Source organism: Carettochelys insculpta, chromosome 7 (genome assembly GCF_033958435.1).
Source record: "Carettochelys insculpta isolate YL-2023 chromosome 7, ASM3395843v1, whole genome shotgun sequence".
Lineage (NCBI taxonomy): Eukaryota > Metazoa > Chordata > Testudines > Carettochelyidae > Carettochelys > Carettochelys insculpta.
In genome coordinates, this window is record NC_134143.1 from 49502226 (window position 1) to 49524143 (window position 21918).

At 42.6% G+C, this 21918-nt stretch overlaps 1 protein-coding gene across 1 annotated transcript in view; it reads right to left on the minus strand.

Annotated features, from left to right (window-relative positions):
• Window positions 1–21495, minus strand: part of MGMT (O-6-methylguanine-DNA methyltransferase) — a 356731-nt gene extending 335236 nt beyond the window's left edge. Inside the window, exon 1 of the mRNA XM_075000457.1 lies at window positions 21398–21495. The gene's annotated coding sequence lies outside the window, so the exon portion shown is untranslated. The remainder of the gene's footprint in view (window positions 1–21397) is intronic.
• Window positions 21496–21918: the final 423 nt, after the last annotated feature.

Genomic DNA, 21918 nt, shown 5'->3' on the forward strand with positions numbered 1-21918 from the left:
TCTGAGGGCTGAGCTTCAGCACACACTCTGCAAAACCGTGTGCAGCAAGCTAGGCCTCATCATGTGCGGGGGGGGGGGGGGCGTTCATTTGGGAGGGGTCCTTTAAAAGAGATGGTGGCCGAAGCTCCTGGAATGGCTTGCCAGCCATGTGAACTATCTGCGGCGTTTCTTGGCCCATTCTTTTGAAAGAGAAGCTGTGGCTGCATGGCCACACTCTTTCAAAACAGCGGATAGAAAGATCAGTCCATTTATTGTGTGGGGACATGATCTTTCAAAAGAAGATTTTCCAGAAGAGTTCCTCCAGAAAATCTTCATTTGAAAGATCACTGTAGTGTAGTCATAGCCCTACTGGGAAAACTTCTTCTCCCATTTACTGAAGACAAAACTTCTTTTGTTTCAGAAAGAAAGCATAGTAGCCAAGGATTTTAGGCTTGATTCTGATCAGCTAGAAAGACTGGGTAGAAAATCTGAAGGTGGAGGACAATCTGGGCAAAAGTGATCATGAAATGATAGATTTCATCATTTTAAGGAAAGGAAGGAGAAGAGAGAGCAGCAGAATAAGGACAAAACAGACTGTAATAAATTCTGGAAACGGGTAGCTAAGCTCCAAAAGGAAGAAGACCTAAGGGAAAAAAGGAGTTCAGAAAGGGGGGAGTTTCTCAGGAAGACACTATTAAAGGCATAAATGAACATTATTCTTATGCAAAGATAGGAAGAATAGTAACAGACAATATGGCTCCATCAGGAGGTCTTTAATTATCTGAAAATCAAAAAAGAATCCTTAAAAAAAAAAAGGTGGAAACATGGACAAATTGCAATGGAAGAGTACAAAAGGCCAGCACAAGTATGTACGGACAAAATCAGAAAGGCTAAGGCACACAATGAGTTACATCTTTAAAAAAGGGACATAAAATGGCAATAAGAAAAGCTTCTTCAAAAAACATTAGAAGCAAGAAAAATGAAGGAAAGCACAGGACCTCTATTTAGTGGGTAAGGAAAGCTAATAATTGATAATATCAAGAAGGCTGATGCATTTAACACCTATTTTATGTGAGTATTCCCTGAAAAAAATGACAGTGAGCAGATACTCAACAAAATTAATATTAATAAAAATAAGGAAGGAACACAAGCCAAATGATGTAAAGAACTGCTTAAACAACATTTGGATAAATCAGATGTCTTCAAATAGGCAGGAACTGATGATATTTATCATAGGATACTGAAGGAACTAACTGAACCTAACTCAGAACCATTAACAATTACCTTCAAGATCTTAAGAAGGATGGATGAGCTAACAGAATACTGCTGGAGGGCTAACCTAACACCTATCTTTTTAGAGTGTGTGTGTGCGGGGGGGAGGGGGGAATTATAAATCATTCAACTTAACTCAAACATCTAGAAAGATACTGGAAGAAAATAATTAAAAAAATAAGCACCTAGAAAAAACACAATTATAAGGAATAGCCAACTTGGCTTCATTAACAACTAAAAAATCTCAAACCAGCCTAACTTTCTTCTTTGACAGGGTTACTAACTTAGTGGATTGGGGAAGCAGTGGTTGTGATATATCTTGATTTTAGTAAAGTTTTTGACAAGTCCCCCGTGTCTCATAATCAAACAAAGAAAATATCACCAAAATTAAATTAGTATAAGACAAGGGCATAACTGGCTGAATGACAGTACTCAAAGAGTAGTTATCAAGGGTCGCAGGCAAACTGAGACTGAGCTTTTAGTCTGCAGGGATCTGTCTTGGCTCCTGTACTATTCAATATTTTCTCTAATGACTTGGTTGCTGGAGTGAAGAGCTTCCTTAATTTGCAGATGACACCAGCTTCAGAGGGGTCATGCACATTTTGAAGGCCAAATCAGAATTCAAAACGTCTTTGACAAATCGGGAAGTGACCTGAATTCAGAACGATAAAATTCTATAAAGACTAGTGCAGAGTACTTCACTTACAAATACCAAATGGGGAGTAAGGCAGCAAATGGTAACGCTGTTGAAAAGGATCAAGGAGGTACAGTGGATCACAAATTGAATGTGAGCAAACAAGGGCGATGCAGTTGGAAAAAAGGCTAATATTCTGGGCGCGTGTCAACAAGAATATGTAGGTAATGGGAGGTAACTCTCTGCTCTACTTTTAGTAAGGCCTCAGCCAGAGTACTGTGCCTAAATATGGGTATCCCATTTTAAAAATTGAATTCAGAAGCGTGCTACGCCAATTATAAAAAGATTTAGAAACTGATCTATGAAGAAAGGCTAAAAATCCTGGGCATGTTTAGTTCTGAGGAAAAGATGACTAAAAGTTAGGATCCTTTTAACACTCTTCAAAAATGTTCAGAGCTGTAATCAGAAACTGTAATCACTTGTTCTCTATTTCAGTTAAAGATAAGACAGACAAGAAGTAATAGGCTTAATCAGCAGCAAAGGAGATTGAGGTTAGGTATTGGGGAAAACCTCCCACTTAGTTAAAATCTGCAATAACCTTCAAAAGGAGGTTGTGGAATCCCTATGACTGGAGGCTTTTAAAAACAGATGGACAAAAAAACCCGTCAGTGATGGTCTAGATATAGGGCCCTGCCTCAGGGCATGAGAAGGGATTTTGATGACAACTTGAAGTCCCTTCCAGCCCTACACTTCAATGATTCGCTTAACCGATGGGAACTACCAGTATTACAGAATAATATAGCCGTTGCAGGTCATGTTCAAATAAAGTGAGGAGAAATTGTAGGTATCCTAAACTATATGAATTAAAGGCTGTGGAGAGCATGACCAATGCTTTAATTTCCATTCACATTCAAACACCACCCACAATACTTCATCAGAAAGCCAATCAGACCGACTGGCAATGGGTTATGTGTTTTAATAATGGCATTGTGCTCAGAAATCAATACACATTCTAAAATAGTTCACCAGGGTTTGATTCGGCATCCTTTATGGAAAAATGGGATCTCTTAGCTTGCTTGTGCTGAAGTCTTCATCTGCTGATGTATTTTTGACACTTACATTCCAAATCTTTCAGGCTTTTTATGTTCTAATTCACCTAAAAACTGCAAAAAAACAACGGGCAGATGGGGATGTCTTGGTGTCAGGTGATTGACTGCATCAGTCAGTGAAGGGTCAAAGTCTCACAAGTTCTTCTCTTTGTTCTCATGGTTAAATATAGTGTTAAGGGTAAACCACACAGAGGCCTCAGCTTCAAATCAGGTATCTCTGCCAAACCACTTGAGATTGAGTGTGTTCTCTGCTTGCTACATCTATGAATGGTGTTGGAACCCATTCCAAAGCAAGCTACAGTTTTGCTTTCACAGCTGGATGCTAGAAGTCATAGTACTAAGTTAAATGAGATGGGTGTGTGGAAAAGAGTGATAAATAAAGTTAAAACCAGAACCCACTTCCGTGCTCTTGAAAACTTCTAAAGACATATTTTAAACCATCATTAAACTGCCAGGTCCTGTATTTTATCGGCTTTACCTTCCATTTTACTAGTGCTTAATAGAAATCATCTTCTGCAGACTCAGCTTTCTTATTGACTATATCTACACTAGCACCCCCCTTTCCAAAGGGAGATGCTAATGAGAGACTTCGGGATATGCTAATGAGGAACTGCAATAAATATGCAGTGCCTCATTAGCATAATGGTGGCCACAGCACTTTGAAAGTGCCGCTTTCGATCGACCACAGCTTGTCTACATGGTGTCCATCTTGAAAGGACCCCACACACTTCAAAATCCCCAACTGCTATTTGGTAAAAGGAATAAGGGGATTTCAAAGTGTGCAGGGACCTTTCGAAAAGGACCCCATGTAGACAAGCCGTGCACAATCAAAAGTGGCACTTTCAAAGTGCTGTGGCTGCAATTATGCAAGTGAAGCACTGCATATTCATTGCAACACCTCATTAGCATATCCCAAAGTGTCTCATTAGCACCCCCTTTCAAAAGGGGGGTGCTACTGTAGACACAGGCCTGGTAAGTATTATGTTCAATGACAGTATCATAGTATTTGAGACACCACAATGCATAACTATAGACTACAAAATAACACGTACTCTTCTGTAGGGAGGAAATTTTAACAATCTGGGGAAGGTAGTCGGAAGCAAACCTTATCTTTAGATTGCCTAGCCTTTTCATTTTAGAAGATTACTGTAAGTTTAATTAACAGTTTAAATGCCTCCACTTTTTGCAACAGGTCTTTGCCATTCAACAAGGAGATTGTTTATTTTACCATTAGGACAGTACCACATCATACGAAGAACCCTTGGGAAGGGCTGATCTGGTGAGCAATCCGTTTACCTAGTTAGTGTGCAGTGTAGGGATAATGCCCATTACTAATTTAGAACAATTATATGGCTTTAATTCTATGTGCCGCTACTAAAGAGGATCGTGCTGGCAGTAGTCTGCAGAGCAGGGCAAACATCTAGCGTCTAAGGCAAAGGATGGATTCTTTGGAAAGGGACTAACTAGACATATAGCTGCCAAGTTCTACGTAGCTCTGTGTATGACATTTCAACAGTACTACTGAAATATGCACTGATTTCCACTTCAGGGACCACACAAATGACAACAGGTATAAGAGAGTCAGGAACTTCTCATGCTCCTCAGCAGAAGGTGGCTCTGAGGAAACCAGGGATGGTTAGAACTAGAATACTGGATGGAAGCCTCGGGAGTTGCTAGAAGAACAGGAATGATGACTCCTTGCTCTGTTGATTATAGCCTGTGTCTGGACTGGGGATGCTGAGGGTAGGTAGTGGTGTCCCCTATTCAATCTCTTTTTCCAGTCCTTCCAATCTAAGCCCACATAGCTGGTCTGCTTACTGCCAGCCCCAAATAGGAATGACTCCCTCTCACTTGGTTGGCAAAGAGTCATTCCCATCTGGGACTGGCAGAGAGTAGGATCTCATGATACTATGTGAGCCAGGCACTGGTGGTGGAAGCAGAGAGAGGGCAATGAAAACACTTGACTCCCACCATTGCAGCATCCCACGGTGGAACTTAATCTCCTTGCCTGCAGCCTACCCATATGCACAAGTGCACAGCTGAAGTGCAGGCAGCCATTACAAAGCTGTCTGAGGGCCAAGTGCATGACTCTAAGCAACCCTGCAAGGGTCTTACTTTAAAAATGGAAGGGAGACTGAAATACGGAAGTTATTAGCTGCACCTTTTCCAAATATAGATTTCAGTCCCCCAAAATTATAGTTTAAAAGATTCTATCACTCCAATCGTCAATTTAGAAAAACCCTCAGGATGGCATCCCTAATCCTGCGGGATCTCGAGAGTAGAAAGGGATTGAAGAGATCTTGAGAGTGGACAAGATTGAAGACATTTAAAATCAGAAATCATTTTTCTCTGCAAAAGGTTGCAAGCTAGCTTCAGAGTTATTTATTCAGTAATTTTTAATTATGCATACACATGGCTCTATTTTCGCAGGCAGGTTTTATCTGATACTGGTGTAATGCTGCACTACCCCAATGGACACTCATGGAGGTTCTGTGACCCCAAAACAATGGGTCCTAGAGATCACCAAGTCATAACAAATGCTGAGGCACAAATTCTTACAAATTAAGCTGAAAAAGTCATCTGAGCACTATAGCTACTCTGATACAACCACAGATATAAATGGGGCTATGCTGGTGGACACGTGCTTACATAAACCTAGCAATGCTTCCTTCAGCCTACACTGCTTGGAGAGATAGAGTCCCTACAGCACAGGAAAAACCAAAACCAAAACCTTCCATTGTGTCTGCATTACGCTGCCGCTGCAGCATACTTCCTTCTTTGCATCTGGCCAGCTCCACAGGCCATTCAAGGCTAGCAGAACCCTCTTCCTCAGCCTCTGAAAGACAGTGTTAGGGCACTGTGCTCAAAGAGGTCGTCATTCCTGGTAGCTGCTTTGGGTGCCAAAGAAAGAGTTCTTGCAATGCCTCCCTGTCTCTGGGGCCAGTCACAATCTGACTCACTTTCCATTGATCATCCAGGCTACAAATAAAAGATTTTAAGAGATTTTTCTGTTTACCTTTAATAAGCCAAAGTCTGTAAAATATTTTAATAGAAGTGCTGTAATAAGCACCCTTAGAATAATAGAAAGGTATTTTTCTCAGTCCACCCACTCATAGATAGATGCTAGTACAAGATTTTCCTTAAAAGGAAAAAGGAAGTTTCAAGGATCCACAGAATTTAATGGTGTCTGATTTTGATACTGGAATAAAAACTATTATATCAATTCAGTATATGAATAAAATTCCATATGAAAACATTTAAAGTACATTAGATTTTTGGTCAAGATGAAAGACTGAAAAAAATTCAAGCAATCTATTCTAATTGGGTTCCCATGGTAACTGTACAATTGGGTTTTTCAATATAACATCCCAAAGGCCCAATGCACACTTGTAAAATATACTTCAAACAGCCTGAATTGTTTTTACATTACAGCACTCCCAGGAAGATCAATTACTATACATCCCCACCCTAACTATTAGTGGCAGGAGATGTTAACACTATTGGCCATATTAACATAAAAGTCATGTAAGAAACACCACATATCACAATAATTATAAAAAACTAATCACATACTTCAGATTCATCAAGCTTGTTCTAAGTAATAAACCAATACCAGTCTTGTCGCAGAACCGTATATACCAAATGCAAGAAATCAAACCCAAATATATGCCAAAGCATTTTGCTTCTTATATTGATTTCAAGGATAAACAGAATCAATCATTAATAATTACATTATAAGATGACCCGCAGGGTTAATCATATTCTTAGAGACACTCACTCTGGAATTATCAACAAGCATAACTGCACTAAAAAAGATAGCTGAGAAGAATTCAAATCCACATTTTAAATATTAATAGCACAACATAAAACAAAGTGAATTCACTAACATGGGACTCAATTTTATTTGCACTAATTATACCAGTTATTCTATTTAAAATTGAGTGTTTCTATTATAAAGCCTTATTTTCATCGGTCGAAAACTTAGCCCTGTTGATTTCAGGATGAAATTTTTGTGCAACTGTTCTACTCAAAAGCATATTTCAGTTATGGTATCACCACATAAATAGACATCACTAGTTTATATTGCTGTTTCACCAGGCAACGTGAGCTTTCATTTTGGAGGTACTGGGCTCTCATTCCTCAAACTTTCAACTGGAGTGCTGAATGCTCAGCCCTTCTGAAAAATATCAGGCCCTAAGTAGCTACATTTTTCTTTAATGAGGAAGACCCACACATTCTGACAGCTGGAAGTGTTTTTGGACAAGCATACAAGCTTCTTAATTCTAAATGCAAGCTCATCTCCTCCCATTCCTCCATCAGTCAATTAACCTTCCAGAGCTAAAACAGAAATGTTGGCACTTCCACTCCAAGACACCGAACTCAAAAATCAACCTCTTTTCTTCCTGCAATTGTAGGATGTAATACCTTAATCAAATTGGTCCACAGTGTTTTTGTTTTTGAATCAACATGACCAGAACTTCCAAGTTATCAGTCTGTGGACCTGCCCCAAAGAAAAGTCACAACCATTGTATAGACAAAAGATTGTATCAAGATGACTAGAGTACTATGTCAGCAATTCTGAAGCTAATGTGATCCAAGTTAAGGGTTCTCAAGTTATTTCACATCAAAGGCACTTCTTAACAGAAAGACTGCAAACTAGCATAAGTGGAATGGAGAAGTCGACCAAAAACCATACCTCCAGCTCACTGACAGCAAACTAACAAAAGTTTATACAAATTCTGTAGCCCATCCAAATACTAGACGCTGTACATGGCAGAACATAACTTCAATCAACTTTTAAAAGAAATTAAAAGTAATTAAAGCTGCTTAATAATAAATTCAGTGTAATTTAAAGTTAAAAAGAAAATTTACCTATGTCAGCAAATCCCACTTGCGCTATTCACATGGGTAAATAAAACAGGACTTAGCCAGTTGTGTGCAACCATATACAGTAATCCCTCAAAATGTGCAAGTTCAAGTTGTGGTTAACTCGCATTAACGCCAGTTAAGTGCAACTCAAAATGCTGCTCCCCCACCCCTGGCTCAACTCCCCCTGCCCCACGTGGACCCATTTCACCCTCCCCTGTGTGGCTCTGGCTGAGCCACCGCATGGTCTCACAGCCCTGGTTCAACTACACCCCCGTCCCCTCCTGCAGCCCCAACCCACCACAGTCTTAATCCCCCTGCCCCCTTCCCATGGCCCCAAGCCACCGCCAGATTTAACAATCCACAACTGCACCCCTCCAACCTCAGGACTTACCTTTCAAAAGAAGCTCAAGGTGCTCCTTCTGCTTTCCCAGCTGCAGAACATGCGTTCCACCAGGGAAAAAAAGCCCCCACTCGCTTTACGCAAAATTCAAGTTATGCAAGGCTGCGTGGAAGGCACGCCTCACATAACTCAAGGGACTACTGTATGTCCAGATTTTTTATTCAAGCTGATGGATACACAATACATATGCACATCAACTATTGTTCTTATAAACCTACGGTGTCCAATAAGCTTGCCACTTGACACGTTGCAAACTGGACACCATGGTGTGGTGGAATGCAGCTCCTTAAAGTCACACACGTGCAATGCCGTCCACCTGCTCCAGGCACATGCCCTACTACTTGGTGGGACAAGCATGTGGCAGCAGTGGCACTGGCTCCTCCCACTGCTCTTGGCATAGCACAGCTCCTGTGGGTCTGGCCTCGAGACAAGTGGCTCCTGCAGCCCCAGTGCAGCCCCTGTGGCCTGGCAGGGCCCCACTGGCTCCATTGAGTCATCGGCAATTTGCACGGGAGAGGGGTGCCTGGCTCCTGTGGGTGGGGGTGGGGATAGACTGTGGCAAATATGGAACGATGACAGTCACAAGCGTGACAATCCTTCAGTTACTATTGGACACCGCTGTTATAAACAGCTCATTCAATGACACGGAAACAGTACATAACACTAAAGTTCTGCAGCAGGATGGGGATTCTGTAGGAGCAAGAATGTTGTGAGTGGAACTGGGCAGGGGGAAAAAAAAAGCCCTGCAGTATTTACTGGGAAAACACTAAAATCTCTTGCCAGTTTATCATAAGCAGAAATTCAGCAATATAAAGCAAATATTTACAAATAAAATTTTTGATATTTAAATTTAAGCAAGGAATAGAAAGATTCTGTATCTGTTACAACTGGCGTTATTCTTTTACAATACTTAAGTAAGACGTGTTTTATTCTTAGAGTGGTAAAAATTTTATCTAAATCCATTTATATACAAGATATTAACTCTTTTTTGTTTTGTTTTTAGTAGTATAGGGAAATCTCACTCTCACAGTAGCTTAATGTTTTCGCAGGTGACAGCAAGAAACAAGGCAGGCGTGGATGGAGTGGGTAATGCGGAGCATTATGGGAGCAGGATTAAAAAAAACCAGCACTGCACGGGCCTCTACATAATACCACTAATAACAACTGAAAAGGTACACTGTGCCTTAATGTGCTAACTATGAAAATTATTTCATTGCTTGGATTTTACAGATTGATCAAGGGTACAGATAATTTAAATATAATTATAATAGCAACTGATTACTGAGCACTATCATTTACAGGGAAGCATTAGTATATGTTACTCACTAACAAGAGCTGGCTGAAGCGAATAAGGCTTGCACAGGCAGCGTGCAGTTAGCATTATTTAAAACACAGCAAAATAAATTTTAGTTAATTCCTCAAGCTGAGAAATATCTTGCTAATGCATGCTATTTTAATAACATTCTGTAATTCCTTTATTTGATCTGACCTTAACACACTAAAAGCTGGCTTTAGAATACTGCAATATAGCTTCTAGTATTGGAGACAAAAAGCGAGAAAAATCAAAACCATTAGACCAATCAGCTGCCTTAACCAAAAATTCAGCTGAATTTAGGGGCCGTTTCTACACAGGCCACTTTCTTTGAAAGTGGCATGGTAATACATGGCCCAAAATATGCTAATGAGGCATGGATGCAAATTCTCCACACCTCACTTGCATATGGTCACGTGATTTGGAGTCCGGAAGACCATTCTTCCAGACTCCAAAATGCCGTTTAGAAACGCGGCCCACCAGGGGGGCTTCTGGAAGGAAGTCCTTCTTCTGGAAGCCCCTTCTTCCCAAAAATTTCCCATCACGTGGAGCACCTTCTCCTCACCCTAAAGCCCCAGCAAGTCTCAGAGCTCAGCCTCCGACCAGGTGAGCCCCGTCGCTTTTTGGCCCCCCCATTTGGCTGCTGGGGGTCCCTAGGTCCCCTCGGGGGGGAGCTGTTGGGGCACTCTGGGGACTGGCTAGATGCCATGGCACTGGGTGGACAGGTCAGCGTCCGTAGAGGGCGTGCAGGGCTAACGTGCATTTACTGCTGCCTGCACGCTCTCAGCTTCCTGCAACAAGAAATCCAAGTATGTGGTGCTTTAAGGGCTGCTGCGCCTGGTGATCGTAGAGCTCCACAGGGGCTGGACAGCATGTCAGACACCGCCAGCACCTGGGGACACCACTGAGGCCAGCAGAATGGGCATGCCACCGCCAGACCCAGAGAATGGCCCCCATGGACCCCCAGCTCCTGGCAGCTCTCCGGCAGCAGGCATAGGTGACAGAGGAGGGGCTCCACTTTGACAGGGAGGAGTCCACCTGGTGCTGGGCGGCATGGCAGGAGCTCATGGGCGTATTCTGGGACATAGCCCGTTGGTCCGGGAGGCTGTCATCCGGCTCCCACCCCCCAGCTAGCCCCCTTGCCACCCTCCCAGTCACTCTACCCAATGCCCCCCCTGGAACCCCAACTGCTTCGCCCGCCACCTGCCAGCCCCCCAGGACTGGAGCCCACTGGGGCCGAAGACCAACCGGTGGAGGCATCCCAGCCGTACCTGCTGGTCCTCCCAGCCCCCAGCCTGCCATGCTGGGGACCGCGGATCAGTGGGGGGGGCCGTGACGCATACCCATCAGGGGTCGTGCCCCTCTACCCCCACTCCAGATTGATGAGCCAACGGCCAAGCCATCCACTGGCCCCCCATTTGTATATAGTTGTCCCCCTTGTATATTGGTTCCAGTTTTTCTTGTGCACATAAGACAGTTTTACCAGTATTCAATAATTCAGGTTTATTTTCCAAAGAACCTGAGACTTGTGCTTGCTGGGAGAGATGGTGTGTGGGTGGTGGGGGCGGTGTGCAGGAAAGGCCAGGGAGGTGCTTAGGGGTCTCCCTGATCAAAACAGGCCCATAGGGCCTCGCGGACCTGTATCCCCTCGTGGGGCGCCTGGCGACTGGGTGAGGCAGCCAGCGTCAACTGCCCTACCCCGGACGAAGGCCTCCCACTTGCTCTCAACAATGTTGTGGAGTGTGCAGCATGTGCCTGCAACCTGGGGGATGTTCTGGAGACCGACATCCAGGCGGGCAAGGAGGCACTGCCACTGGCTCTTCAGGCAGCCGAAGGTCCCCTCCACCACCTGGCAGGCATGGTTCAGTGGGCGTTGTAGAGCCCCTGACTGGCAGTGAGGTGGTCGGTGTACGGGTACATGAGCCAGGGCTGGAGGGGGTAGGCCTCATCCGCCATGAGGCAGAGGGGCACGGTGGTGTCCCCCAGAGAGAGATCCCTCTGGGGGTTGTACATCCCTGCCTCCAGCTGGCGGCACAGGCCCAGGTTCCTAAAAATGCAGGCGTCATGTGTACAGCTCGGCCAGCCCACGTAGATATCCTGGAAGTGGCCCTGGCTGTCCACCGTGGCCTGCAGGACCACAGAGTGATAGCCCCTCAGGTTAATGTATCTTCCCACGCTGTGATCTGGGGCATGGATGGGGATGTCGGTTCCGTCTAGGGCCCCAAAGCAGTTTGGGAACCCCATGGCAGCAAATCCAGCCATGCATGTGTCCAGGTCCCAGACTCGGACGACTCTCTGCAGCAGCATGGCATTGACCACATGGGCCACCTGTGGGGAGGGGACACAAGCGCCCATGAGGGTGTGCATGATGCCTCAGGCCCCTCCCCGGGCACCCCCCGTGCCTACCCTCTCCCGGCACCCGTCTCTCCCCAGCCCCACACCCAGGCCCCTTCCTCCCCATCATCCCTCTCTCCCCAGGCCTCCAACCCTGGCCCCCCACCCTCCCACTGAGTGCACGCCCAGGACTCCTTACCTCCATGATGACCCCAACCACAGCCTTTCCCACTCCAAACTGGTGTTGCACAGAGCAGTAGCTGTCTGGAGTGGCCAGCTTCCAGACAGCTATTGTGACCCTCTTCTCAACAGGGAGGCCACACTGCATCCAGCTGTCCTGGTGCCTCAGTGCGGGGGTGAGCCACTGGCAGAGCTCCAGGAAGGTCTGCCGGCGCATGTGGAAGTTGCACAGCCAAATGTCATCGTCCCACTCCCCCATGACCAGCCGCTCCCACCACTCAGAGATGGTGGGGTAGCTCCAGAGGTGGCAGAGCACCCAGCAGGGGAGGAACAGGTAAGACTGGTGGTCAGGGGCATCCCTATCTGCCCCCCGGGCAGGGCCCCCTGCCAGGAGCTGCTGGGTGGCCTCTCATGCAGCACCTAGCAGGGTGCTTGCTCCCTGGGTGACAACCCAGAAGGCTTCCAGGTGCTGCTGCTGCTGGGGGTCCATGGCTGCTGTGCAGCGGTCTGTGAGTGTGGGGCTAGCCCTCTGCAGACCTCGTGCTGTGCATGCCAGGTGCATCTGGGAGGGACTCTTTAAGGGAGCGGCTTGCTGTTGCCCCAGAAAGGCTAGTCCAGCCCGTGACCCCATCCGCGGGCTTTCCTGGCCCCTTATTTCGATGGGGAGCCCATGTGTGAGTGGACACTCTGCTTTTCCTTCCGGCGCGGCTCCTAGCAACGTTCCCCGTTGCTACTTCGACAGCACCAGCCCTGGAGGATGTGTGGGACGATACGCGTCATAGTGGCCTATTTCAATGTTGCTACTTCGACATACTGTCCTAGTGTAGACGTAGCCTAAATGTTCTTGGAATTTCAATTTTCACATTCCCTGATGTAGGGATACTAACTGTACTGCTTGACTTTGTAGTAATTTAAAGCTTTTGTTGCACATATAAACTGGGACTTTCAAAGGAAACCAAGAGACGTAAGGAACAAAACCGACAGATTTTTCAGTGGGTTTTTGGTGTCTAAATCCCAGACACTCTTGAAAACGTCAGCTACCTTTTTATTTTTTTGTGGGGGGGGGGTTGGCTTTTGTTTGCTTTTATTTTCTTTTTATGTGCAATAAGCGGAACTGTTCACTGGGGCTAATATATATTTCTGGCTTTCAGGTTACGTGGGACTTGCAAATAGGGTTATGTGGGACTTCACAGACTTCAAATGAACAACTCTACACTTTGTTATTCAGAATGTGTGTGCACACTTAAACTTAATAAAGTGTTCTTTACTCTCCCAGGTGCAGTCTTCTGGGGGAAATGCTGAGCATGTTAACAAATAAACAGTCCTGACCTTAAAAACTAACAAATGTATTAAGTACTGAGCATGTTTGCTTAACACATCCATATGTTTGTTAAACTTAAAACCATTTTTATACACACAGACATTAAGGTTGGACAGGACAATCATGATTGTCTTGTCTGACCTCCTGCACATTGCAGAACAAGTAACTTCACTTACCCTCTCCTGTAACAGACCCGTAACGTTTGGTTGAGTTACTGAAGTCCTCAAATCATGATTTAAAGAATTCCGGTAACAGAGCATCCACAATTCATGCCAGTTTAAAGCTACATGTGACCCATGTTACAGAGTATGGCAAATAAAAATAAAATCATGGTTTTGGCCAATATGACTTGATAGAAAATTCCTTTCCAGATCCAGATATGATTATCAGTTAGAGCCTGAACACATGGGGAAGGCTCACCAGCCAGACACCCAAGGAATAATTATCTGTACTAACTCAAAGCCCACCTCATCCCCAGCCATTGGAAGTACTTCCCGCTAGCAGTTGCAAACCTGTTGCATGCCATTGGAGGCAGTCTCATCATTTTACCCCTCTTGCCATATACATACGAAGCTCAGTCCTGAATACATATTTTGGTCCCACTATTCTCCTTGGATGTACTTCACTCCTCCAATGGTTGGAATTGTTTTCTAATTTCAAGTTCAAAATCTATCGATGGCGAGTTTACATTCATTTGTTCTTGTGCCCACAGCATCGCTTAACTTAAATAATTCTGCTCCATCCTTGGTATTTATCCTCTGATGTATTTATAAAGAGCAATGATATTGCCCCCAGCCTTTTTTTTTTTCTTTTTGGTTAGGTTAAATGACCCAAGTTCTTTGAGACCAAGCAAGAAGTCCTAGACTTCAGTAAATACCCTCCCCTCCCCCTGCCCCTCCCACACACACACTTTCTGGTCTTTTCCAAAACTCATAAACATATGCAGGCATCAGGCTTAACCAATACTAAAACAATTCCAGATTTGAGCAAAGAACTGAGATGGAAAACTGTATCTGAAAAGGCTGAACAAACTACGGCTGCTTATGTATTAAAGGACACATAACAGGATCATATTTTCTTGTTATGCCCATTGTAACCACTTGTGCTGCTTTCAGCTATGAAATAGTTAATCAGCTGTAAAAGCTGACCTGAAAAGGATCATGGCTTAGTATCAAAATTATACTGCTTTTTTGGTTTTTAAAACATCTCCCCCTCAATATTTACCATCCATGATTTCCCAAAGCCTTAAAAACTATACTTCCTAGTTATAGATACATGAGCTCTTTTTTAGACTGTACTTTTGGGCCACATGGCATAGGTCATCATATAAGTAATGTTTTTTCAAAATATTGGAATAACAATTTTCAGCAAAATACATCAGTGCACATTAAAGCTATCTTTGAGCCATATAACTGAGTTTCCTGTACTTGTATGTATGACTGAACACCTGCCAAACTGTGGCTTATTTGGGGGTAATAAACCTAGTGATCAATTTAATTACAAGATCAAGGCAGCATTTTAGGCACAAGTTTGTTTTATTAAACTTTGCACAAAGCTCACATATCTTTCTGTACGGTTGTGCCAGCTTCCTTTTCGACAGTGTACTGGCGTTCTAAAAGGCTGCATAACCTGCATTAAGAATCTAATGCATCAGTAAGATAGAGTTTTCCAGACCTGGAAGAACAAATTTATTTTACCAGAACAGGTCAGCTTTTTTTCTTCCTTGATCTAACTTCAGTGAAAAATTTCTAATGAGTGTTAAGAAGTTTGCAGGAATAACTAGAAGATGTAGCTATATCCTGTCACTTCCTTACAGACTTCAACATTCAAAAATTAGAACTCCCATCCTACATTTTCCCATTATTTACATGCTCCTCGCCAACCCAGATATCTTATGAACATGCAGTGAACTAGAGAATTGCACAATCAGTCAATAAAGTAAGCGTATTTTGAACTACTGTCCATATGACTCAATTTGTCAGTAAAAACTGCCACCAGCGCTGTGCTTGCAGAAAAATGTCCATAAACGCATCATTGCGACTGGCAGATCGATGTCTATAATAAAAACAAATAGATTTAACAAGTGCTTGCTTTTACGACTTACACTATTGGTAGAATGTGCATTCAGTTTCACCCTTCGACTTCTGGGAATGGGCAATACAGGCTGTGTTGGATACTTTGCTGACTACGCTAGTGTTACATAAAGGAAATTATTCTACATAGAAAATACTTTAAAGTATTAGAAAGAATACCTTTAGGAATTAGCTTCCCCCCGCCCCCAAAGCACATATTTAACAACTAAAATAATTAAAAAATAATGCAGAAAAACTTCTTTTTAAAAAGCTGCATCCCAGGAAGAATGGATCATTACTTTTAAGGCTGGTGCAGAAAAACTGTACTTTTGCTCCCCTGGGACCATGATTCAGCTCCTATGCCAGTTATCTAATTGAGAATAACCACCACTGTTCACACAGAGTTTCAACATTCAACATGTGGCAAGGGTGACACCTTTTACATCAGTAGCCTCTGGGGCAGAATAAGAAGGAAATCATGTATGGCTTAGCTAGAGCATGACTGGTTGTAGAAGCTGTCACAGATTGGTTTAACTTTTAAGGATTACAGCTGTTTTAGCTCTACCAGAGAAAACTGCGCACATCAGTAAGAGACAACATTAACAAAAACTACCATCTTTTTCCTATACTTCTTTTGTCTCCATATATTTTTTCAACTATTATGTTTCTTCTCTTTGCAACTTAAGTTAAATTTATCCCTGTCAGCTATACATACACTTTACAAAACACTGTTAAATCTGTTTGATTTGGTACAGTCTTTCTACCTTGCGCAGTTTTCCCAAAATGAATGGCCTAACTCCTTCACTTTGCCTTTTAAGTAAACCCTGACAGGATTTCCAAAGGCCACAAGTGTCTGCTTCAGGCTACTATCTCTTTAGTGATGCCAAGAATTGATTCTCTAACAGTGCTGTGTTATACAGTGGTGACAAGTTAATTAGGGAGTTATCGGAAGATAAAGACAACAGTAACACAAGTTACAGTACAACTACTATAGTTTACTCTGAATCTTTTGTATAGTTGCTGTATAAATTATGTAGTTAACTTGTCAGGTATTAAAATAAAGATAGAAGCTATCGTACCCATCCTTACAAACCCATATATTCACATATTTAATTACACTGATGTCAAAATATTTGAGTAAAAAGTTACTTCCATCATACCAAATACAAACAAGACTGCAGAAAAGTTTTAATGTGTAGGGTACTCCTATCTATAAACCTCATCAAAACTACATTTTTTTCAAAATGTTGATAAACCTAATTTTTACATAGATATAGAAGACACAAAATATTGAGGAAAAAAAACTAAAATGCATAACAATTTCAGAAGTTTTAAAGTGAATATCCTGTATTTAGCAGTAGACTACATTGCATAGAATCATAGGATATTAGAATTGGAAGGGACCTCAAGAGGTCATCAAGTTCAGTTTCCAGCCCTCACTGCAGGATCAAGCACCACCTATATCATCCCTGTTAGATATCTGTCTCAACTGTTCTTAAATATTTCCAATGATGGACAGTCTCCAACCACCCTTGGCAATTTATTCCAGTAATTAACCACCCTGACAGTTAGGAAATTTTTCCTAACGTCCAATCTAAACCTTCATTGTTGGAATTTAAGGAGTTGTTCTTTAACCTCCTTCCATTATTAAACACTAAACCACCCTGGATGCCTGAGAAAGCAAATATACGCTCAATCTTATACATTACTCTTTATCAGCATTCACCAGGTACATTGGCTAAATATCCTCCACTATTAAGTAAATCTCTTATCTTTTTCAGATCTAAAACTATTTAAACTGATAGACGTGATGGCACTTAAACAGGCTTTCAAAGGAAAACCCTGAGAAGGCAGTGTTTTATTCAGACATATTTAAGAATTGTACACAAAGAATAAAAAAACCCTCTATATATTCTGGAAGAGAAAAATCAATTACTAAACTCATAATTATGGTTTAAGACAAGATATTCTACAGATGTAACACCAGAACCAGGAACCAAAGCCAAACTGCCTCACCCACTTTGGTAGGTGGAGTTAATAAAAAACCTGTGGATCATACCCTGGAGGGCAGATGGAAAAGGTAGATGCAAAGAGCATGTCACCTCTGTAAACTTCTTACAACCTTCCTCTGGGGATCCTGTATAAGTTCTGCCAAGGAGTTAGGGATTCATGCACAAGAAAAATAAGCTTACCATAACTGAACATGGTAGGACAACTCAAATAGAGATCATTTAAAAAAAAAAAAGAAAAAACACCAGTCCTATTGCTCTTAGGTTACCAGGGGAGCAGAAATTGGATGTAGCTGAGCCAAGAGAGAACTGAAAGAGCCAAGCTCAAATGGGGACAGAGACCCACCAAGTGCCTCAGTGGAGAGGGCAATGGTTATTTATACCTTGTGTATGCCAGATAGCATTTTGTCTCATTACAAACAGCACCCCTGCAGACCCACATATCCATGGGGTCAGAAAAAAGTGAGCATCTTTCATGATCTGTTGAAAGGATTGCACTCAGTTGCCTATTTTCATTTTTCAATGAGAAAAAAGTTTACCCCCTTATTGGTGAAGGAGAATGGGTATGCTTTATTTTGTCTTTCCTATGATGGAGGGGACTCATCAAAGTAGGTAAGGAGATTAGATGAAGCTGTCACAATTCAGTAGGCAGCAAGTATCCAGAGCAGATTTCATTCCATAAGGGGTTGACTCCCTACTAAACCAGGTTGGAAGTGTATTTAAGTTAAGGGATCCCTTAGGAAAGCTGGGGAATTGGCTCCTAATATCTGTACACCATGAAGACAAAACCTCCTTTTTTCCATTGCCTGCCCCTTAATAAGGGGAGGGTAACAATACCCCAGCAATGGAAAAGTATAAAGATGGAAAGAGGGAATAGGCAATAATAATTGAGAATGATGCAAACTATACAATTTACTGTTGGTTATTTCCAAATATAAGTAGTTTAAAAAGCTGTGACTTCATTATACCACAAACATTTAATCCCGTCCTCCTTCCTGAATGGGCCAGAAAAGGACTGAATGGTAGGAGGGGGCACCAGCTCATTAAATTGCCATGGTAATTCCACCTCACAGTTATATCTGGCTCAGCTGAGGAATTTACCTCAAAAGGCAGGGAAGATTTTTTTCTATGGATAGGCACCAATAATAGAGCCCATTACGTAGTCTAATAAAGCTGTATTTGCTATGCAACAAAAGGAAGACTAAAGGCCATAAATACAGTTCAGCAGCATATGATTTCTACATAGCCATGGTCTCCAGTGGCTTACCAACATTCAGTGTTTTCAACAGAAAATTTTAATCACTTCCACAAAAGGATTAAACATTGTCTTCTCCCTCCCCCCACAAAAAAATTCCATAAAGTACCATAGTCTTTCTAATGTAGCATGTTTCCCACACCTCCTGCATAAGGGGAATTTGGGCTCAAGAATTAATCATCTCTGCCATTACGCAACCCTGAGCAAGTCACTTATTTGCACCGTATCTTTATTTCCCTGTTTGAAAAATGAAGAGTCACACATGGTACAAAAGGAGCAAGGATTAATACTTTTAAGTTGCTTGGGAAATCTGAAATACTGTAGAAGTGTGGCATTCTATCATGTAAAAAGGTGAAAGCAGAGACCAGAATAAAAGGAAGTTTTAAAAAACAAAGATGGAGAAATTAATAATAACTATGCTATTACTTTCTTATGACTGAAATTAGAATACAAATAAGATCTTTGTATTTATTGTCTATTACTGTTGGTATATAAAGTGACATATTGCAAAATGCAGCAGTACTGACTTTAAAATATTATATTACGTTTATAACATAAACCAATACTCCTTATTAACCTTTATTTTGCTTTCTCCTTACTTTAAAAAGAGGAGTCCCAGATTTGGCACCACATTACCAATAGGAAATATAATTCAGTCAACACACATTGAGCAGATGAGAAGTTTTGGAACATAGTTCATTCTGTACACAATATTACTGGTTAGCTTCATTTTTTTCTACTATTGGGAGACTTTGTATGCTAGAAGTAGATATGGGGCAGGTGAAGGGTTTACTTTCATCATTGTAAGACAGGCCTTAAGGAATCTCTCCTATGTCTTGCATAATAAGAGATGCAGATAAAAACATTTTGGCTATGCCTAGGCTGTGGGGTTGGTTGGTTTGTTTTTGATGTTACTTATTACATATTAAGACAACAGAATGTTGAAATCTTGGAAAACTGCATTCACACAACCACAGCATTGCAAAATGGAGCGCTCTCATTTAAAGCTCCAGTTCACAGCCACAGCATTGCAAAAAATGAGCCCATAATAACTGTATTAAAACAAACTGTGTTATATTAAAAAGAACTGTATTAGAACAAAGTCCATAACTGTGCTTTGTTCACACACATTCCTTTTTGACCTTAAGTGGCAGGGTGGGGGGGCTGCAAAAGTCATTCATGGAGCTGGAGTAATTATTTTGAAGAAAAAGTCCTCTAATCTTGAATTACCCTGCTTGGCTGTGTGAATTACTTTGGGGTTCCCATCCCCAGAAAAGGTTTAAAAAAAAACAAAAAACAAAAACACCAGTGTAGACGAGCCCTTTATCTCAAATCCCAGATGATGAAAATACTAGAAGGCAACCAGATTTAGGATTACTCTGTTCCAATCTGCAGACTCCCAATACAGAGGCACATAGATAATGCCAGTTTATTATTAGTGCTCGCACCCTTTCACTGTGTAGAAAATACTCTCATGAGTATGGACTCAGCTTCACAGTGCTCATGAAAACAAGAACTCCCCTGACTGTGATTTTTCTCCAGCTATCTCCCCTCCCTGTACTGTAGGACTGTACAGTGTAAATTTCAGTGAGCTATTTAAAGTGATATTTTATTTTGAAAAGGGCTCTCAAAAAGGGCACCTTCTTGACCATCAAGCCTGCTTTCTGGGTGCAAAAGTTACACCTCATTATTCAGCAATGAGAATTAAGATTTTTAAAACTTTTTTTATTAATTGGCCCCAAATAATCAGCACTGCTCTGTGAAAGCCAAACTTTTCTCTAGCTTTACACAGACATGAAACTGTTAACTAAATGTTACTTTTAGTGCTATCAAATTTGTCTTTACATTATTCTCCTAAAAACTTCTGCTAGTTCCAGGTTGAAAAGGGGCAGCTAAAGCCATAATCTGAGATTGATGAGATTCCACAGATGTAACAGAGATACCAGACTGAGATTAGCATTTGGCCAACAGAATATTTACTGCTGTGATGTTGAATTCACAGGCCTCACAGCAAAATACAAACAAGCAAACAAAAAAACAGAAAAACCTCTGTTTGTAAACTTAACAAATGTGATTTGGAAATCTCTGAAAGGCAGTATGTATGGACTCCCATCATTCCTTTTTCAAAGAGTCACTTTGGGAGAAGAGAGACACTTGAAACTTCATCCCAGTCTCTTGAAATTTGCCTATTGAGAACGTCCCAGCTGGATACCACCTTACCCTAAAGAAATGCACAGCATATTACAAAACCCTCGTAAAGCTTTAGAAACACCCAACAAACAAACAAACAAACAAAAGGAGGGAAAGCAACGAAAACAAACACTTAAAAGCACTTTCCCAGGCTGTTCAAAGGGAAACTGCAGCCACAGCTACAGAAGTTCTGAAGTGGGGATTTTTGAACCTGCTCTGTCGCTCTCCCCCACTTTGTTTTGTTAACTACATGGGGATTTCAATGACCTCCGAACAAATAAAGAGCCTGCCAAGCGCCTTCCCTTGCACGCACTTGCCTAAATGAGCAGCTCCCCTCCCCCACTCCTGCCTATGAACACACTTCTCAGCACAGCCCCAGCAAAAGGTGACCGGCCTCAGCCAGGGGAGGCGTCTGCAAGCTACAAAAGGCGCCCGAGCTACACTAGCATGAACAGATTTACCACGGCACCAGTAACTCCGCGACGCCTAAACTCGCTCGCTTTCTCCCCTCTCGCAGGGCAGCAGACCAGCAAACATCCGCATGGGAGCTAAGAGCTAAAGTACCCTGGGAATTGTAGTACCTGGGCTGGCTCCTAGCCTACGCAGCTGGCTCTAGCTCAGAGAAGAGACTACATTTCCCAGCAGTCCCTCGAGAGCCAGCTAGACGAGCGGAAGGCGGGAGCAAAGACACCGCGGCCTGGTTGGTAGCGGAGTGGCGATCTGACTGGGGAATAGACTTAGAGGCCGGATGGCTGGGATCCCCGATAACCTATCGCTGGAGGAGTGGGAGAGGATTGCAGCGGCTTACTGTCTGACGGGGAAAGCAGGGCGCGGGGAGGATCAGAGAGAGGCCAGGATAGGATGGAAGGTTTCCTGCGAAATTTGCAGGAAAAAGGTAAAAAAATCTTTAAAAAAACCATGGATCCCGCTGAGGTTTGTCTCCAGCCTTCATCTGCGTGAAGAACAATCATCACTGGGCCAA